This window comes from Myotis davidii, unplaced genomic scaffold (genome assembly GCF_000327345.1).
Source record: "Myotis davidii unplaced genomic scaffold, ASM32734v1 scaffold116, whole genome shotgun sequence".
Taxonomy (NCBI): Eukaryota; Metazoa; Chordata; class Mammalia; order Chiroptera; family Vespertilionidae; genus Myotis; species Myotis davidii.
Window position 1 is genome coordinate 2465058 of NW_006290632.1, and position 8772 is coordinate 2473829.

General features: G+C 40.7%; 1 pseudogene; it reads right to left on the reverse strand.

Moving 5' to 3' along the window:
- Window positions 1-321: 321 nt before the first annotated feature.
- Window positions 322-8772, reverse strand: part of LOC107183068 — a 78774-nt pseudogene continuing 70323 nt past the window's right edge.

Here is an 8772-nt window from a genome sequence, read left to right on the forward strand (position 1 = left end):
CTGAATATGTGGAGTGCGGATGGAGGGATGTTATTGTTTGGAAGGGGAGTCCCCTTCCATAAAAAGGTCAGGTAGCCGTTTTTCTGGGATCTTTCTCTCTTTGCCTCTTCGTTCCACTAGAACTTGCTTCAGGCTCACTGGGCCCAACTCACTAAGAACCTATCCAATGATGTTTGTTTTTTATCTGCATTTTAACAATTGCCTGAGGGGAACACTGCATTGTCACTGAACAAGTTTATTGCACAGCTTGCTACTTCTTTGTGGGGTGATATTTCTCAATAAAACTTTGCATTTCTCTCCATCTCCCAGGCATTTCCTTGATTAGTGAAGTAGGAATGTCCTCCCTCCCCACTCCTCCTCTGAAGAGAGCACCTCAGCTGCCACCTGTTGCTGCTCCCTCTGCAGGTCTTGGAGCTCCTCGGTGGTCAGCACAGTGCGGTGGTCCTCCACCAACTCCTCCACATCATCATCATCCACCTCCAAGCCGTGGACTTGCCCCAAAACACAGTACCCTCCACAACAAGCACAGGCCCATCCTCAAAGCCCTCAAAGTCTCTTTCAGCAACAGGCTCAGGCCACAATGTCTTCCAGATTGATTACATGGTCTATGAGCCTCGAACAAGTGAGGATATTAAAATGTTCCTTCCAGAGCTCCCTGAGGGTTAATTTCGTTTCAGAGGTCACCTCAAAGCACCTCTGAACTGGTGCCTTTGTATAGAGTTACTTAAAATTAGAAATGGCCTATGGGCTGGATGAGAGGAGTAGTTAGGTGGCAAGAACCTAACAGTGATGACGCTGTGCTCCTCCACCAACTCAGCCTCCAAGCCTGGGGGGTGGGCAGGAGCTTTGTCTATTACAAGAAGAGCCCTGAGTGGCAATTGTTTTTCCTGAAGGTATTTCTTCACATTTGAGGCAAGCACTTCATGAATCCACTCAATAAAAAATCACCTGGTTACCCAGGCTTTGCTATTAGCCCTCCACATCACATTCAGCTTGTTTTAAACGACATTTTTCTTGAAAACTCATGGTTTTTCAGAATGGTAGATGAGAAAAGGTTCAATTTACAGTCCCCACTCACATTCCCACACAATAATAAAGTCAGCCTGTCCTCCATTGGCTTGTGTCCTGGCAATGACTTCTCCTCCTGTGTGATGTAGGCCCTCTTCGGCATTTTCTTCCAGAAGAGGCCTGTCCCATCACAATTGAACATTTGTTAGGGAACAAATTCCTTGGCCTCTATGTGTTCTTGAAATTCTTTCGCAAAATTATCAGCAGCTACTTTGTTAGAATTGGCAGCCTTCCCATGCCTCACTGCACTATGAATGCCACTTCTTTTCTGAAATTACCCAATCACCCTGTCCTTCCCTTGAATGAATCACTTTCGGCACTCATTCCAGGGGTGTCTTTCAGGAGGTCAGTAGGCAGCATCGTTCCTTGTACACATAACATTGCCTCCAAAATGCTATCACTGGCGAACAGCTTTTCGTTTATCCAAAGCAACAATAATTTTTCTACCCCTTCAATTGCCTACGATCATTGTTTCGTGAGCATTTTCACACCCTTAGCAGCATCAGCACTCTTGATGGCCTCTTTCTGTTTTAAAATTGTGCTAATCGTCAATTTTGCTATGTCATACTCGGCAGCCAGATCAGACACATGAACACCTCTATCACGCTGTCAAATTATTTGTTTTTAAAACTCTCCTGCTGTTCTCACAACTTTCCTTTTCACTTTGCTGATATTACTAAACTTCTTAGGACCCATGGTGACTTTATTGTAAAGAATAGTAATAAGCAGCAACAAAAGCAAGATAACAATGAAAATATTCACAGCTCAATTTCCTGAGATGTTAACAATGTGAGGTTTAGCAGCAAACTAATTCATACTCACTCATTCTCTCCTTTGTTGTCAGAAAGACACGAAACTGATCACAGGCATCAACATGGAAGGGTTGTCAGATGGAGAACCAAAGTTTTGTTTGGTTCATATTTTTCCATGAAGAGTTTGGTGGACAACTGAATTGTTCAAGATGGGAGACATTTGAGAACCGAGGTTTGACTGTAAAAGGGATGCAAATAAGCTGCTTTGAGAGCTGAAGGTTTGGAAGAAATAATTTCCAAGTGAACATTTAAATGGGTCTGGAGGAATGAGGAGGAGTTTAGCAGACACACAGGGGAAGGGAATAGGGCAGTGACGGCGAACCTTTTGAGCTTGGCATGTCAGCATTTTGAAAAACCCTAACTTAACTCTGGTGCTGTGTCACATATAGAAATTTTTTGATATTTGCAACCATAGTAAAACAAAGACTTATATTTTTGATATTTATTTTATATATTTAAATGCCATTTAACAAAGAAAAATCAACCAAAAAAATGAGTTCGCATGTCACCTCTGACATGCGTGTCATAGGTTCGCCATCACTGGAATAGGGTGACACAGGCACAGTAAAGTGCCAGGCCTATTTTATGATATCAAATTCTAACAGTCAAGCAGATACTCTACCCATGTTTCCTCAAATGGACAAGAAAAGTATTTTAGTTCCTGCTCTTAGCAAAAATGATTGTTCTAAGCAACAAATGAACAAAACAAACTCATAGACACACAGAATGGTAGTTACCAGAGGGGAAGGAGGGTGGAGGAAGGATGAAAAGATTTGCCCTTCATCATCAAAGGAGGGTCCGAATTTGGTGATGGATGGGGACCAGACTTTGGCTGGGAAACACACATTGCAATATACAGATGAGGTATTATAGAATTGTACACTTGAAACTTATATAATGTTATTAACCAATGTCACCCCTATACACTTAATAAATTTTTTTAAAGGAACGGTTCCAGGTGGCCAGAAACAACCAAAAGAAGAAGGCCTGCCAAATTAAAACATCTTCTTTTCACTGGTTCCATTGGACCTGCTGTTTGCCATCCTAGACTTCTATCTGCCCCACCCCCAATCAAGTCAAGAGAACGTGATTAGCAGGCACAGGCACTTGAGAATGTTCCTCAGACTATCAAGCCCCGCCCAGGCCCATCCAAAGGCAATAGAATAGTAAGACAATATTTCCTCATTTCCCCATTTAGGAAAGCTCTTCCTGATTCATGTCTGGGATTCCTCTCCCACTTTCTTGTTGTAGTCATAAAAACAATGCTCCTAAATGGAACATGCCCTTTAAAGAGGAAAGCTGTGCAGCTATAATTATTTAAGTAAAGTTTGCCTTCTGTGGCCTTTTATCAGAGGAGGATCTACAGCACCCAAATTCACTAGCCTGAGGGCTAAGGTTTCTGAACATCGGCAGTTTATCATGTCACTCCAGTGTATCGTTTTTTTCTAAATACTTTTTTTCCCCCTCTCTGTTTCTCTCTGCATTGGAGCCTCCACCCATGAAATTGAAAGATTTCTAGTAGAAATTCTTTTGTTGCATCAGCTTTTGGAAATATGGATTACAGTATTCTGTGAAAAACATTTATTACCCTGAACTGTGACTCAGACATTGTTGCATTTCTGGGGTTATAGATTTTCTTTCAGCTAAACTAAGGCTCTAAGTCACAGTGACAGTTGTAATGTGTGTAATACCACAGTACCAGATTCTATTACACACATATTTTTGCTAGAGGTTTACGATGTTAAAAATATTTCTTCTTTTTTCCAATACCTTTCTGTACCTGTTGTGTAAATATATTAGAACCTATAACACCAAAGTCAATTTCCAGATGAAATGTGCACAACAACAGTAGTTTGTCCTTTAAAGAAAAGGGGGTGGGGGATGCTGCATACGAGCTGCATACAAGCTAATGATATTCAAGCACAATATTGAATTGTAATAAAAGATGAATGAGAGAAAGTGTGTGTCATTGTGAGGGATGGAGAAGGTTACAGAAAGCTGAGGCCGAGAAAGGATTTATCATGGCTGTTGCTGCAGGCATTGTGTTAAAAAATCTGCCCTTATTTGCAAGTGTATTTTATGGGAAAATAGAGCAGTCTACGGAGGAAAGAATTTCTAAAGATTATCTTTTATACAAGATTCAGATAAAACTTAAGCAATATGTGAGAGGAATCTCAACTGAGTCTCAAAGGGATGGAACTTCAAATTTATCAGTGGGTCCTGTCAATTCCACACGTGTTGGAAGAGGTCTTTGTTATAGTGCCGTGGGTACTGTAATTTTTCAAGGTAGGTTAGAAAAGGCACACATGGATCAACGAAGTGGACTTAATTAGCACACCCACTCACAAAGCATTAATCCATTAGAGAGTCATACCAACAAATCCTTCTACTTTTCTTTAGAATTCAAATTTCATTTAACATTCACAACAGTTCTCTTGGGTATTGAACCATATTTCTTTCCTTCTCCTAAAAGAATCCAGTGTGACTAATGCTTTTCTTGGGGGAAGGGGGGGCAGGAACCTGATTGCAGTGGAGTAAATCTTCAGAAGCAGAGTGAAAATATAACAAGAGTAGATATTTTCAGATTAATTTTTTTCCTAAGTTTTAACTTCTTCACACTTTTCTATCTTCTGCTTAATCAATAATAAAAAGCAAAATTAGCTGAGTTTCACTTTATTTTCCCTTCCACAGCTTCTACATTTATGTGGAAGGTAAACAATAACATGATCTGAAGGAAACAGAATGAAAAGAACTGGGAGATAGACCAACCCAGTCAGCCCCACATTCCTCAGTGAGCAGTAAAGTTCACCTCAGAGTTTGCTCTCCTCAGTGATCATTATGATTTTTGTTCAATTTCAGTTCACTCAGTGATTACTGAAAGAAAACCTTACAAATTCACGGAGTATAGTTTCGGGGGGAAGGAGACCTTTCGTTTTATTTGTAAAGGGGAATCTAGAGCTCTCTTTGCCTTATTTCAAATGTAAATCTAGAATTCAATAAAAAAAATTCATGTCAGTAATAAGTATCAAGTACCATAAAAACATTTATACCCTTTGATCTAATAATTCTGCTGTTGTGAATCCCTCCACAGGAAACTATCTAAAATGCAAAACGACTTAAACTCAAATACTTTATATGCAAAACTATTTTCAGTACAAAAGAAGGGAATAACTCCTGGTTACCTACTCAACTCCTAGTCAAATTCCTCTTCTTATCCCCTTGACAATTTGTTTAGGTGGCAGTGGTCCCAGAATAGCATGGCAATCATTAGTCCAGAAATGGACATGAGACCCAGTTCTGGTCAAGGACATGTAAGGAAAGGACTCCTTAAAAAAATTCCCAAATAGAATTACTAAATTAAAGGGTACAAATATCACTTTTTGGTGCCCTTGACTGGGAATCGAACCTACAACCCTTAGGTCTGAGGCTGTAACTACTGAACAAAATTAGCCAAGGCAAAGGTTATAAATATTTTTAAGGCCCTTAATACTTGGCAAAGTTTTCTACACCTCCCCCGCCAAAAAAAAAAAATCACATTTTTAAAAAGGTTCTTTTCTACACTGCCCCCCAACCCTCATGCTTCCTGCTTAAGATTTGACTGTGTAGACATACAGTTGGGAACTTGGCAGCAATCTTGAAACTACCATGAAAAGTCCTAATGAATCACAATCTGTCACCCTGATCAAAACTGGACCCATCTATTTTCAGGCTGCACTTTGAAAGCATTCTAACTGAAACACATCTATAATAATAAAAGCGTAAAATGCTAATTAGACCAGATGTCCTTCTGGACGTCCTTCCAGATGACCTTCTGGACGAAGCCGGAGCTGTGAGGGAAGCCCAGGTCCTGGGTGCCTGCCGGTGGCAGGAGGGAAGCCCGGGTCCCGGGTGCCAGAGGGAAGCCGGTGCCAGCAGCCAGGAGAAGGAAGGCCTACTCTTACACAAATTTTGTGCATCGGGCCTTATTTGAAAAACATTATTGTTTTTCAAAATGATGCTTATCAAGTTTTTTGACGTGATGGTGAGAGTTTACCACCCCAAATTATGCTTTTTGGGATTTGATTATTTCAAGCTGTCTATTTTTAAGAAATGAAAGACTCAGGAAAAACCTTTGATCTTCCCTCTAGCTGCCTAAAAGTATTCAGACAGAGGACCTGCTCCAGGAAGGGAGCTACCATCCTAGATAAGAATAATGTAATGCAAACTACTGTGTGATATACAGGGAGGAACCAGCAAGGCCCTTTTGCTCAAACTCCTCTCTATGTCCCATTGTTAAATGTTTACCAAACATTTGCTTTTCCACCTCCATGAGAAGGGCCTCCCTCCCCTTTGAAGTCCCAAACTACAATCCCTGCCACCTTCTTCTTAGTTTGTCCTCAGGTCCCATTTTATTATGGCACCCCACGTATACGTTATGAATTTGGTCATTTTCTCATGCTAATCTGTCTCATGTCCATTTGATTATCAGACCATCCAGAAGAACTTAGAAGGCTAGAAGGAAAATTCTTTTTCCTCCCCCACAATGGAGGAGAGCTTACAACATAACATTAAATAAAAGAATAATTGGTTACAAATCTAAACTTACTATACAGTATCAGCCATGTACAAATATGCATAGAAAAAACTGGAAATGAACAACCAAAATGTTTAAAATATTTGTCTCTAGATGATGGGCTGAAAGCCATTTATCTCACTGCTTCTTTGTGTTTTATGTATATTTTCCAAATTCTATACAATCAGTATGCATTGTTTTACTATCAGGAAAAAAGAGACAAACAGAAAAGACTAGAGTTCAGATAATTAAACTGAGAAATTATATACCAACTCAAAAATAATATCCAAGGTAAATATGGCCAAGTATAATTTTCTAACCTGAGGGCCATGAATTTTGATCACCTCTAAGGCTCTCACTATCTTTGTAGCCAGAGGAAAATGTTAAATTTCTGCCCAGCCTATTTGGCTCAATGGTTGAGCGTCAACCCATGAACCAAGAAGTCATTGGTTCACTTCCCAGTTAGGGCACATGCCTGGGTTGTGGGCTTGATCCCCAGTAGGGGGCGTGCAGGAGGCAGCCAATCAATGTTTCTCATCATTGATGTTTCTCTCTCTTCCTTTCCCTTCCTCTCTTTCAAAAATCAATAAAAACATTTTTAAATGTTGAATTTCTGATAACTAGATTATCTAATCTCACCAGTAACAGAAAAATCATAACTTTTACTTTAAAAAGAATGAAACTGATTTTATTATTTTTCAAAAGTAACTCTTACTCATTGAAAAAAAAAAAAGGCCTTCTAACCAAACAGAACATATTGTATAAGTACAAACTCCCACCACACCAGTGCTTGATAGTAACCACTGTTAACAGATCAGTATGCATTTTCCCAAACATTTTGTTAGGAAATATACAAACTTATTTTTACATACAAACTCTTTTAAGCAAACATGAGCTCTTACTAGTATTATGTAAGCTCTTCCAAAAGTTGCCCTTTTCTCCCCTTCGCATCATATTGTGGACACTTTCCTATGTCTATGTATGATTGTCTCATTCTTTGTAATGGCCACATGATGTTCTTTTGAATGGGAGTACCACAATTTATTTAATGGACATTATGGTTGTTTATAATTTTTCTCTATTACTGAAGTTTGAAGGGACTATCAATAATACTGTCCATTTTCCTATTGGATTTTAGAATTACTTAAAGACATAGGATTCAGATATAAAAATCAAGTATCACTTTCATTACTGATTAAGAAGATTCTGGAGAACATGTCTTAGGTTTGAGCGTCAAATGAATTTACTACTAATAAGGTCCTCACCACCACTAAAATTTAACTTAAACCCCAGAACTACAGACTGTCACACAGGGCCACAGCCCACTCTATGACCAACCTCACTGAAGGCAGGAGATGCAAGCCCCTCACACACCTCAGTTGCATGAACTCGTGGAGTTGCTGGGAGAAGGGCAGGCTGGGAGAGCACGGAAGCTCTGCACCCCTTCCCATGGACTTTGTCCTATGCATGTCTTCTGGCTCTTTCTGAGTTATATCCTTTTATAATAAACCAATAAATATGTTCCTGAGTCCTGCACCCTAATCCCCAGGACCTCACAATGTGACTTTATTTGGAAATAGGGTTCCTGTAGGTGTATTGGAAAAGGGTGGGCCACACATCAAATATAGCTGGTGTCCTTATAAGAAGACAGCCAGGGATGGCGGCATAGATAAATACCGGGAAATGGCTGCCTCCCACAACAACTTCAAAATACAACGAAAAGACAAAAGGGACATCACCCAGAACTACAGGAAGGCTGGCTGAGTGGAAATTCTACAACTAGAAGGAAAGAGAAAAGCACACTGAGAGCCAGAGGAGCTGTGGAAGTGAAGTGCAGAGGTATGGAGGTTCGCGCGCTGAAAGGGGCTGGCACCTGAGGACGCGGCTGTCTTTTTGAATCGGGAGGGAGTCACAAGCTCCCGACTGCTCTGCGGCAGAGTTTTTTGCATATGAATGCCCTGGCCCTTTGCAACCTGAAAATTACCTTAAAAACTACAGGTGGGCTAGACAGACCCAGAACTTCCAAGAGAAGGCCCAAGGCCCCACAGCAGCTTGTATTGCTTCACAGCTGGGCCTCATCAGGGCACCTCCAAACTCCAAAAAAAGGAAGGGGAATCTGCAGTTCTCTTTGTAGCTTCTGCCAGGTAACCTCAGGCCAATGCTAAATTAGCACCTCCTTAGATCCAAGAGCCAGTGTACCCAGTTGTCAGAGGGGGACCATCCAGATTACAACTCCTCAGATCGATAAGGGACACACTCAGGGGGCAGACTCAGTGAGCACCAAAGCCCCACTGAAGCAAGTCTTGCCCCAGAAGGGTGTCTCCAGCACAGAAGTTCTCC